This window comes from Pteropus vampyrus, unplaced genomic scaffold (genome assembly GCF_000151845.1).
Source record: "Pteropus vampyrus isolate Shadow unplaced genomic scaffold, Pvam_2.0 Scaffold348, whole genome shotgun sequence".
NCBI lineage: Eukaryota > Metazoa > Chordata > Mammalia > Chiroptera > Pteropodidae > Pteropus > Pteropus vampyrus.
Genome location: NW_011889129.1, coordinates 169593 through 182908, shown reverse-complemented (window position 1 = coordinate 182908; position 13316 = coordinate 169593). Strand labels below are relative to the sequence as shown.

The window sequence follows — 13316 nt, the reverse complement described above, 5'->3', positions numbered from 1 at the left end:
TTCTTTGAGGGAAATTTGTAGCATTCAATGCTTGTATAAGCATAAGTGATCAAAACTTCAACATTATGGAACTATGAAAGGAAAAATTTAAATCCAAAGCAAGCAGAAGGAAGGAAATAATAAATAACAGACATTAGTGAAATTGAAAACAGAATAACAGTAGAGAAAAATCAATAAAACAGAAGCTGGTTCTTTGAAAAGATCAATAAAATTGACAAACTTCTAACCATACTAACCAAGAAAAAAAAGATAAGATGCAAATTGTATGCTGCAAAATCAAGAACTTTGATGAAATAGACAAAATTCTTTTGATTTCCTTTCAAAATCCTTTTGAAAGACTTGAACTACCAAAATTCAGTGAAGAAAAAATAGATAACCTGTATAGTACTGTATTAAAGAAAAAAATTGAATTATAGTTAAAAACCTTTCAACAAAGAAAACTCCAGGCTTATGTTGCTTCATTGGCAAATTCTACCAAACATATAATGAAGAAATAATACCAATTATATACCAACTTTTCAAGAAAATAGAAGAGGAGGAAACACTTCCCACCTCATTTTATGAAGCTATTACTACCCCAATACCAAAATCAGGCAAAGCCATTATAAATTAAAAAAATATCACTCATGAACATAGAATCAGAAATCCTTAACCAAATTTTAGCAAATTGAATACAATGACTTGAAAAAGGAATCAAATAACATTTATCCTGAGAATGCAAACCTGGTTCTACATTTAAAAAATCAGTATTCTTCCTAAATAAAAAACATATGATCATCGCAATAGATTCAAGCATTCAACAAAATTCAACTTCTATTAACGATGAAAACTCTAAGCAAACTAGGAATACAAGGAAATTTTTTCAACCTGATGAAAAGCATCTGCAAAAAAAAAAAAAAAAAAAACACTGTAATGCTTGATAATGGAAGACTAACTGTTCTCCCCTTGATGGACAGGAAGGATGTCCACCTTAACCACTCGTATTCAGCAGGACAGTAGTCAAGAAAGAGAAATAAAAGGCATCCAGATTAGAAAGGAATAGATAAAATTGTCTCTATTCACAGACATAATTGTATAGAGAATTTCAAAGAATCTACAAAAACACCACTAGAATTGATAAGTGTGTTTAGCAAGGTTGCAGGACATAAGGTAAACATAAAAAAATTGTATTTCTATATCCTAATAACGAATAATTGGAAGTTGATATTTTAAAAATAGTAGTATCCCAAACCATGTAATAATTAGGCATCGCTAATTATTAAAACTAATTATAATAATAATCACTAACAAAATATGTGTAAGAGCTGCATGTTTGAAAACTATAAAACACTGATGAAATAAGCTGCAGGATATCTGAATAAATGAAGGTATTTGCTGTGTTCATAGTTTGCAGTACTCATTATTAAGATGTCAGTGGAATCTTTAGAGTGATCTGTAGAGTGAATACAATCCCAATCAAAATCTAGCAAGACTTTTTGTAGAAATTAACAAGCTGATTCTAATATCTACTTGCTTATTAGATTGTTCTGATGATCAAATGCGATAACTACATATAGTTTACTACAAAGCCTACCATATAGCAAACAATAAATATTAGCTGCTATTATGCATTGCTTCCTTAGGCCAGTGGATGTCTTTGATCTTAGGTATTACATTTCCTTCAGTATATACCGAGAGTTGTATCCTCTCTGGCATTCATCCTCATTCATTAATTTCTTTATTCATTCTATAAATATTTATTGGGCACATACTCTGTACACAGCATTATAGTAAAATGTGGAAATAATGAATAAGTAAACATACTATAACACTTCAAGAAGTTTTAAGTCCAGTAGCAAATGGATATTAAATTATTATTTTATTATTATTTTTATGCCTGCAGCACCTGCTATTCCTAGGTGATCTCCCATCCAAGTACAAACCAGGCCCGACCTAGCTTAGCTTCCAAGATCAGACAAGATCGGGCATGTTCAGGGTGGCATGGCTGTAGACAATATTAAATTATTTTTTAGACAACTCTATAATTAACAATTGTGAAAAGTGTTTTGAAGAAGTAGGGAATACTGAGTGAGATGACTGGGAAATTTAACCTAGGCTGGAAGTCTTCCTTGACAAAGTAGCATTTTAATTGAGGTAAGGGGATAGGAAGAGGGGGCTAGACAGAGGAAACCCTCTATGGACAGGTCTTGAGGCAGTAAGAGAAGGCCAGTGAAGCTGGATATATAAAGTAAAGAAGAGAGAAATTCAAGAAGCTATTGGAGAGGAAGACAAGGGCTAGATAATGCAGTAGTCTTAAATGGGGAGCCACTGAATGGTTTATAATGAGTTTGGTAAAAGGAAGATTAATGTGTTCATCCCTGCTTTTATGCATCACAGCTATATTTTGAAGACCTAATATGTATAAGGCACTGAGCTGATTGCTGTGAATTCAGCAGTGAAGAAGCCAGATATAGATTTATGATGAAGCTAATGAAGCTTAGACGTTAGGACCCATCACTTGCACAGGTCCTTATGAGTGTTAGTAATTGGAAAGGAAAGTCAGGTTGCAATCAGTATACATTTTTATGTCAGCATTTCTAGTCAGTTGTCTAAAGAAGTCTCAAAGGAGAGGGATCTTAATCTTTAAAACTTCAGTAATCTGTTGTGTTTTCTGTTCTCATTATAAATACGCATACATGTTTATACATAATTTTGTGTTTATAATTTATATTCTTATAGAAGACTCCCTAAGTTGTATTAGTTTCAGGTCCCACAAAACCTGGTCCACTCCCTGGTTGCAGCCCTCTTAGGCAGATTAGTAAACACTTTCAGTATAATATATAAGTGCTATGATAGAGGAAGGCATCAGACTTAGATATGAGTGGGGAAGTAGTGAAAGGGGGAAGATCTAGTATCCGAAGGTTACAAGAATTAGTAGTACAAAAGCAAGGAGAGGTGCAGATCCTGTAGTACAAATAGGGGACTAGTAGGTGTGTCTTTGGGTCAAGCAGAAAGTTAGTAGCTATTTGTTGCCATGGAAATACAAATCTTCTCTGATCATGATTTTGAAGAAAATTATGAATTTGGATCAGACTAAAGGGCAAGAAAATCTTTTGTGGTTTTCTTCTATCTGTTGTGCCCATAACAAAGAAAGATCAAAGAATTAAGTAAAACTTTTCCAGGAAGTAACAGAAGGCAGTTCCAGATAAGGTTGGTAGGAAAAGCACTTAATTAAAGTCAATGTCTTGAGAGAGTAGTAGGTCAAATAAATGGATTTTACCTTCAATATGTGTTGAAGCATAGACATATACCGTTAGTATTCCTTAGTATTTAATACTCCCAAAAATACAGCCTCCAGATCCCTATAGCACTAAAGATTTTAGTTGTTAATATTATTAACAATATTATTATTTTTTAAATTTACAGATGCTGGTAAAAATTCAAACTTTATTGCAATATATAGAGTAAGACATGATCATCCACTTTTATCCCTCCTAATTCCCAAAGTTAGCTGTCTAGACCTTTATCTGTAGATATGCAAATATAAACACACAGAGCTTTCAAATCCCCAAATGAAGCCATGCTGTACTTACTGTTTATTAACTTGTTCTTTTTCACTTATCAGCATATCATAGCCTCATTTCTGTGAGTGCAGATCAGTAAATATTGTTTCTGGTATTCATAGTAGGTATGTACCTTAACTTTAAATTTTTTTTATGGAAAATATTTTAAACATATGCAAAAAAGAAGAGAGAATTGTATACTGAACCCAGCACTCAATTTCAATAGTTAACAACTCATGGCAATTTTGTTTCATCTATACATTCACCCACTCTCCTACTCATTTATGAATAGACATTAAAGTTATGTCTAAGATTTTACTAAACAAATATAACTATAGTAAATATATTTGTAAATGTATCTGTGCATGCATATTAGCAGAGCTTTGAGCCCCAAAGCACTGGAGTGAGTGAAGGTCAGTTGAAGTATTCTTTGGTGGAGAGTCACATGGGAAGGTACATGTCTGGACTATACTAGATTGCAAGAGGAAAACTAAGCAGAAAACTAAAATATGGAAGTTAGATGTTTTGTATAGTTGAGGACTTCAGTGGAAACCAAGCATTAAAGATAAATGTTCTCAGTTAAAATAAGCTCCAGCTTGCATGTTAAACTAGTAAACTGGAACTTCAGAGCTATGTAGCTAGGAAACTAATTGGAGGCTATCAAGACTGGAACTTTATGGCACCTTTGAAGGGCTCTCTAAATGTAATAATGGGAATATTAGTTTTTATATAGAGACTGTAAAATTAGGGACATGTGAGCTGTATTTGAGAGGGCCCAGATTGCACTCAGATTTTGTTGGTGTAATTTCTCTGAAGATTATCAGATGTTTGCATTATTCAGACCTAGTTATAAAATAACATGCCTTACCAGTAAAGAGAACTTTGTTTTTTTCTGGCTCAGAAAAAGGATTTATGTCTTCTTGAACTCTCCTAAGTGTTAGTTGAAGGGCTAACTCTCACTTAATTTTGAAAAGAGTTCTGAATTCTGCTTTCTTGATTAAGCATTATGTGCTAGAAATTATATTTGATTGACCACATGAGCTATTGCATTAATTAGTTTAAGTTTTAATGTCTCTAATTAGTGGAGTTGAGAAAAGAGTGGAGCAAATAAACAAGACATTTCTAAGAAAGAATCACTCTTCTTTGAAGTTGAATTCGATATAGGAGTTAGGGATTTTAAAAATGTGAGAATGAGGCTCTAGTTTAAGACAGGATGTCCAGAAGAGTAATGGTACCAACAACAGAAACATAGGATTTCTGGGACTGAAAAAGAGTTTGGAGGAGATGATGATTTCAGAAGATTTTTGGAGTCAGAGAATTGTGAGCTATTGATTTTAGAGCAGCTCATGTAGAGATATAGGCTGGAGTCATATAAAAGAGTTGTGTATTAGAGCTTGTAAAAGAACTCAAAGCTGAAAAATAGGTCTTAGAATATCTCCCCATTTAGTGCAGAAGGATAAAATGAGGATGAGAAGAATCTGTCAGGGATCAGAGAGCCTAGTCAGAGCAGTGACCCAGAAGAGAGGAGTCAACACTTTCTCGTGTCTTTCACGGTGACTTGGTCATTAAATGGAAGTCAAAGTGTTTTTGATTTGCCCAGCAATGCACTTGAATAAATAGCTGCAATGAGTTGAGAAACTCCTCACTTGGGTTACTGGAGCTTTTTAAAATTCTTTTTATAATGAAATAGTATAACAAAGATATAGAGAACTTCTTCATTACTTTTCTAAAACGACCATCATCGTATCGGAAACGTAATTAGGTTTATAGGTTCCATTTAGATAAGGTACAAGGAAACAATGAAGAAATGTCAAGAAGATACTCTAGTTAAAACTTGAGAGTCATCACATCAGTGAAAGAGAATCCATTGTGTTATAGCACAGCTTCTCTGGGAACAGTCAAACCATATGAATGGTGCCAGCAAGTGAACTTACAGATATTATGTGCCTGCTATATGATATTGCAGTGCATTCTTTAAACTTCACAGTAACTTTGACATAGGTGTTATGATTCTCATGAAGGGGCAACTGAGGATTAGAGAAAAATAGTTGCATGTAAATTTGGTTGGAAATTGAAGTGTCAGATGTCTGATTTAAAAAATGGCACTCTCATAATCATGGAGTGAATGGATAGGGAGTGGGTAGAAGGTTATATGATATAAGAATGGCAGACACAACATGTGAATCTACTTAATGCCACTGAATTGTACACTTAAAAATGGTTAAAACTAAATTTTATGTCATGTGCATTTTACCACAATAAAAAAAAATGGAGAATTTTGAAAATATTGAAGCTGGGTAATAGGTACATAGCAATTCTATTTACTTTGTACATTTTTGAAATTTTCCACAATCAAAAGTTTTAAAAAATTAAGATTATTTAAAAGCAAACTTAAATGTATACAGTCTTTTCTAAAGCATGAGAATTGGATATATAAAACTGCCTGTTATACAACAGCCACATAATAGTCTATCTACTTGAAAAATATCACTTTTAACCAAATTATGACTATGAGATTATCATCATAATGATACATCCTAATAGTTTTAACATTTAATGTTTTTTTACAAATCACTTTTGCATTGCATATATATAACATTTTTATGAGGTAGGTCTTATCATTCACCTTTTATAGAGGTTGCAATGATTGTCTGTGTTCTCATAGAAAGTAGCAGGCAGAGCTGAGATTCAAATTATGTTTTCTAACTCCAAGTCCAGTGCTCCATAGTGGTGTTATTTTGATAGTGATGCCTTTATGACACCTTTACCAGTGTTCTGGGGCTCCAAAACCTGAACTCTTTGCTCACTAGTAGTGCCACTGTTCGGTAACTTTGGGCAAGTAAGTTAACTTTAATCACTTCGTTTTTATCATTTGAAACTGAGGGAACCGAACTAAATGATAATCTTGGTTCTTCTTCATCTCTAAAGTTCTATAGATTAGATCTGATGCTTATAACCTAGGCGCTAATAGAGGTATAGAAATAAAAAGGGAAACAGCAGTCCTGTTGTATGTGCTAGGTTATTATAGAGTTTTAATTTCTGGTTACCATATTTGAAAATAGACCAAAAAAAAAAAAAAGCTATAACCAGAGAACAACCATAGTCCATGCTTTCAAGGCCCTTATGACCCAGTGGTCTAGTTAAATTCATGTTACGGAACTTCTTGCTCAATCTTCATCTACTCTAGTTCTTTATGTTTTCTATACAGACTTTGGATTTTCTGGTCTGTTTCTTCTCCATTATTCCTAGTGACAAAAAAAAAAAAAATTTCCAACCACAAGTTTCATGTTTGTTTGCTTGCTTTTAGCTAGTATTTGTGGCAAAATAAGCTACATTGCACTACAGTTGAAGGAAAGCTCCACTACAGAGGAGACCCTTCTGATTGCCACTGGGCATCTAAACTAATTTCAGTTTCAGAACTATGCAACAATTCCTTTTCACATTGCCTAAGTGAAAGCAACTTACATATTTACCTAAATATTTAGTCTAAGCTGTATAAGTTTATAATCAAAATCACAGTTATTTTTATTTACTGGAAGTTTATAAACATATCTTTGTCCTTATTAACAACTTACATTCTGTTTCCATCTCTTGCTTCCTTAACTTTTTAGTGACCCTTGAGATTTACCTAAAGCTCTGTATTTGGAGTTTTGAATTAGTAAGGAAAACCTCTTGCATTTGCTTTTAATTCACAGGAATCTGTCCCCATTTTATGTCTGTTTTTAGAATTAACATTATATTTTTGCTACCATCTAAAGCATAAACATACATTGATCTCTCTTTCTAGCAAATACACAGATTTTTCTTTCCACGCTCCTAGCATATTAGTAATGGAACAAACTGATATTGTATACTTTCTGATATTCTACATTGAAAAGGATAAACTTTTCATAACCCGCGTCACTTGTATCTAATCTCAAGGAAATATCAGACAACCCCTAGTATAAGGATATACTATAAAACAAATGGCCAGTTCTTTTTTAAAAAGTTACTATCACTAAAGGTAAAGGATGAGGGACAGTTCTAGGCTAAAGAGGCGTGAAAATTAAATGCAATGTGTGATCCTGGGTCAGACTAATAAAATTATTATTAGAACCTTCACAGTTCTTGAGATCCTCCATGTATTACATCTTTATGATTGAGCAGCCCCAGCCTGCCTCTTGGGTCTCTCAGAACTCACTAGGATTCAATGGCCTTGGCCTAAGCTTGGTCTGCCTCAGAAACTTTTGTACTTGGTATTTTCTCAGCCTACAGAATCCTCCTCCTAGTTCTGTGCATGGCTGGCTTCTTGTCAGCTCTGGATCCTGGCTCCAACATGGCGCTTCAGCATCTCACCTGAGGGCAGCAGTCTCTGACTAAAAGAGAAAGAGTTTTCCACCCAGTTTCAGTTACTAACCTTTTTTCTTCTTGGAGTTAATCATATCTGAATTTATCTTGTTTATTTCTTGCTTGTCACCTCCCTCACTGCCACTCTTTCTTACATAGTCAGAATATAGGTCCATGAAAGTAGGGACCTTGTCTCTCTTGCTGACTGCTTTAAACCCATTGTCTGAAATAATACCCAGCACTTAGCAGGTACTCAGTTACATTTGAGTGGATGAATGTATTTATGTATACAAAGACTAGAGATGACTAGCAGGAGAGAAAAAATCGGTTGTACGGAGTGATGTTACAGATAATGAAAAGTTTATTCAACTCTGTGAGCCAGTTAATTTCATAACAGAAAGTGCCCATGACTCCAAAAGAGTTAACGCCTAAAGCGCTGTCTGCTGCAGTAGTAGCTGTAATAGCAGTGATCGATTACTTTTTACTTAGAGCAAGGACCTTAGGGGTTAGGACACGGTATAAGGATTAGGAAGAATAGAGTTTCCAACTGTAACTGGTATGACAATTAGGGGAGAACATCTGAGATCCAAATTATCCTGGACTGTTCATGGAATAGTAGATATGTCCCTGAGTGAGGAGTGATCTCTACACTGGTGGAAATAGGGTATTCATACACTTTGATAACAACCCATTAGACTGAGGGCCCATCCTAATAAAAAATTTCACATTCTAAGTTATATTTTTGTCTGTGAAGTGGGCATGCTATTTGCCACATTTTGAGCCAGGCTAGAGAAGAACTGTGGCAAGCATTTGTTTAATAATGGCGCTAAGTAACAACATTCCTCATTTCATCTTCTTCCGACTTTTTCAAAGTCCTTCTTCAAAGCTGTTCTCTTTGAGGCTATATTTACTCCATATTAAATGTCTCTGAGTAAATTCTTTGGGTAAGGGCCAGTCTTCATGGTGTTCTTGCTAATGCAAGACTTTGGAGCTATCTATAAATGACAGGTTTCCTTTGTATAGTTGGTTAGAGGAATAACCACTACCCTAGCCCCTGGGCGGCAGGAACCATTTCCCATTCTAAATTTTTTTTAGGAATTTGTAAGGAGCTGGGCTTCATTAAATTCTTTAAAATGCACAGAAATGCTAAACACACTTAGCAGGCATGATGTTTTCAGACACTTGTACTTTCAAAAATAGCCTTTATTCTTTCCAACTTAGTAAGAAGGCTGTTCCCCATGGAAGCCTAGCCACAAAGCAAGTTTGACGTTTTCTTTTCTTTGGGTTATATAGAGTTGTTGGTGAATTAGCTATAGAAGTCCTTCCTCCTTTTTTCTCTGTTTGAGGTGGGGGAGAAACAAAGCTAAAGTTGTCTTAACTTCACTCTTTATGTCTCAAGAGATCAAAAATATTTTTATACAAATTAGACAGTGAGGCTATTTTCACCTTCATAAAAAAGATAAATGGCTAATGATTAGATGTATTGGCTGTAAAGAAAACTCTTTAGATTGTGTAGTGAGACCTTATTCTAGCATAAGTGCCTATATACCTGAAACAACAGGCACAGGATTTTACCTCTTCAATAGTACATTAATTTATGTTTTTTTAAGTTCAGTTCAAGATTATACTTGTTTTTTAGAAGCAGAAATAATAATGAACATATTTTCCCATACTGTTCTGGAGATAGGTAATTTTTAACTGTTACATATCCGAAATAACATGGAAAATATTCAAAACAGGGCAATTTAAAAGAACCATTGTCATTTTATGCATACCAGAAAAATAAATTTAGATAAGTGGGAAATTTGAACTAGAAGTCAAGTGACAGGAAGAATAATTCAGTAGAAGGGATGTGGAATTAGGCATCACAAAACTTTGGCCTGTGGCTCTGTTTCTGTCTCACAGTATAATGTTAGGCAAATCTTGTGATCTCTTTAGGCCTCGATTCAAACATTTACTTTATGGGCAACATAATATGAGAAATAGATATGAAATTATTTTGAAAATAAATGCTGTAATATTGGGGGACTAACAGGTTATTTAGTGAAGTAGAAATATCTCTGAAATACAATTGAATTTGTTTTGTAGAGATATTTTTATGTGAGGCCAAATTCCATTTAACAGATATTTTGTTCAAATATTTGAAACTTATGAATAAGGCACACAAATCTTTATTTGGGAAAGAATTCCTTATAAGGAAAAAGTCCACCTGGTTTTCCTCCTATCTTTCACAGCACATGTGCCAAATACATAGCTTTTCTACTTTCTCAGCATGTTATCAGTCCTCGACACCAGGCAGTCTGACTTCCATTTCCAACAGTATTAGTTTTTTCAAAGCTCATCAATCATCATCTGATGGCCAAATTCAATGGCTTCTTGTTAAGGCCTTGTACTGAATATCTGCAATAGCATTACATTTGCTCCTTCCTCTTGGCTCTAATGCCTATCCCCATCTCACAATCAATTCTAATATTCATTATATCTTCATATTCTAAAGGAAAGTAATGATAAACTGTGATAAAATGATAGGACATGAAATACAATGCTATATGTAAGTTGTGAAACATAAGATATTCTCTTTGTTCTTTGACAATAAAAAATGTGCAGAATGTTTATTGATAGAAACTCAGAAAAGAATAACTCTGAGTGCCATCTTGTGGCAAGGCATGCTCTACCACATTTAATTTGACATTACCTAATGGTCATCCCTGTCCCTCTCCCCAACCCAGATATTTTAGCTGTGCTCTGCCTACCTATGTCAATTGTCCATTCTTTTTTGAAGCTTTTTTATCCCTAGTTGCTGAGTCACTACAGTAGTTCTCAGTCAAGATAAATAGATTAAATGCATTACAAGTTATAGAGTGACAAGCACTAAACAGAAAAAAGACAAGGAAGAAGAATAGGAAGTATGAATATGTGTGTTTGGGGTTTTCTTGTGGGAGACAGGGAAATTTTAGATGTGATAGGGAAAGTGTATTAATCAAAATAGGCTATACTATGCTACGCTATAGTAACAAATCTGTATATCAGTGGTTTAGCCCAACGAAAGTTTAGTTTTTGTCCATAGAAGTCTGATATAGGTGATTCATTCCTCCATCCAACGATTCAGGATTCTGGGCTTCTTCCGTATTGTGGTGCTGCCACATCAATATATAGTTTCTAGGGGCAGAGAGAGATGGAAATAGATTAGTAGCCAACAGGTGCCTTGGCCTGGAAGTGACACATCACTCCTGCGCATATTCCCATTTGTCAGAAGTAAGTCACATGCTGCCATCCTTAACTACAAGGAGAGCCAGGAAATGTTGCCCTTTTTGCTCAGGAAAAGGAAATGATGTGGTGATCATGCCGTTTTTGTTTCCTGTCATAGAAGCCTTCACTGAAAAAATGACAACACGAATAAAAATCTGAAGACATTTTCTCAGAAATTTTGCTCTATTTTAAGATTCATTTCAAACATGTTATCACTTACATCCCTTTTCCTATTGAAAATGTGCAGTTATCTTTTATCTTCTCTATCTAACCAATCAAAAGTCCAACTCTTGTCTACAGTATTGTAATAATCTTATATATTCTATTACTATATGTAGCCATTCCCCACTCTCTAAACCCCTAAACCATCTTCCATGCCACAGCTGGAGTGAAAGTTCTAAAGCAAAAATCCTGTTGTTATATGCTTTTCTTTAAAAACATTTTTTTATTTTTTCTCTTGCTGTTTTATTATTATTATTATTATTATTATTATTATTATTTATTATTATTTTAATTAAGTTTATTGGGGTAACATTGGTTAATACAATTATATAATTTTTAGGTGTACATTATAATTTGACATCTGTATATTCTATTGTGTTAAAAACATTTTTTAATGATATAAGAAACCAATTGTTACCATGCACATGTTATTTATCACTAATTATTATTATTCACATATTTTAAAAGATATAACAATGAGCAAGATTTTTTTAAAAAATTTAAATACAAATGAAATATCTTCCTAATAAAAAAATCTAGCTAGTTATTAATCATTGCCAACACTAATTAATAAACACTTTTTTTTCCTAAAAATTAGAGATTTTCTATTTTTATGTTTTATGTTTTATGGTTTCATTTTCTTATATCAACACTTTGCAAACTTCCTTCTAAGTTAACTCCAATAGTTTGGAATTGAAGATAATGCCCTTAAAGACATCAGCAGTATTAGGACCGGTTTCTAGTTTGTGAAGTTTTTGAGATGAGGGACTGTTTTATTTATTTTGTATTCTCTTAAAGTCAGTGTATGCCATAATTAGATAGTCAATAAATGTTGAATGTTGAATGAATTAACGAATGAATTCTAGAATCTTCTTGAAATATTCTTGCTAGTTTTGCTTCTGAATCTAAAAACACATTTTAAAATAAAAGTTTTTGAACAACAGTACATATTAATTTTCTAATTCTCACGATAATTTCTTATTAGAACTTGAATAGGTAGAGCAGACCCCATGATAAGTGTAAACACATCAGCTTTCTTTTTTAATGTTACTACTTGAACAAAGTCTACCCCTAAATAAAAGAGTGGAATTGTAGAAAGCAGTACCTTCCCTCATTTGCGCTTCCACTGCCTGTGTTGAGTGAATTGAATAATATGGGAGTGTTCCTTCCTCTAGCTGTATTACAGTTGATTTCACCCCCATTCAAGTGTCAATTTCAATGTGCTGGAGGAGCTCTGAGTCTTTTGGAAGAAAGAGGTACAGATTGAATAATTTCAAGATATTCCCGTGTTAGTGATTCCAGACAATAATCTTCCTCATAGTTTTTTATGACTTATCACTGGATCTAATAGATGAGAGAAAATGAGATACTAAGACACTTATTTTTCTCCATGGGCTACATTCATATGAGCACATTTATATAGAGTCAGTGCCTCTTGAACTTGTTGTCTGCCCAGTAACCAAAATGGAGCTAAATCTCATACTGCAGCTTAAAATTAATGTCTCACTTAACATCTGTTTCACCATATTATTAAATTTTTATATGTAACTTGATATAAATCTCAAAGATGACACATTTTGGATTTTGATTCTGTTGTCAGTAAAGTCCATTAAACTTGACTGTGATTTGGAACTTTATCCTTTATTTGACTTTCACAACTTCTTTGAGATGATTTATCTTAGTATGTAAACCTCTTCTATACCAGAATTTATTACACAAGTTCCCTTGTGATTTCCCTAAAGCAACTTCATAGATTCATGGACAGTACAGCAGAGAGCAGATAGACATGGGAGATCATCTGATTTAACCATCTCCTTTTATAGATGAGCAAATTGAGGCTCCATGAGGATAAGGGATTTACCTTAGTAGCTGACCTGGAAGCAGAATCCTGGTCTCCTGACTCACTCTATGTATGGATTCAGTCTTAGGTGTTCTTATGCTTGATATGCTTGCATTAGGTATACCTGTGGCATGAAG

General features: G+C 33.9%; 1 protein-coding gene and 1 pseudogene across 1 annotated transcript in view; one reads left to right on the top strand and one right to left on the bottom strand.

The window, feature by feature from the left end:
• LOC105304661 (inactive heparanase-2) overlaps nt 1-13316 on the top strand; it is a gene marked incomplete at its 3' end in the record, with an annotated part of 440017 nt that overhangs the window by 305794 nt on the left and 120907 nt on the right. The window lies entirely within an intron of this gene.
• LOC111731087 lies at nt 1874-1992 on the bottom strand (annotated as a pseudogene).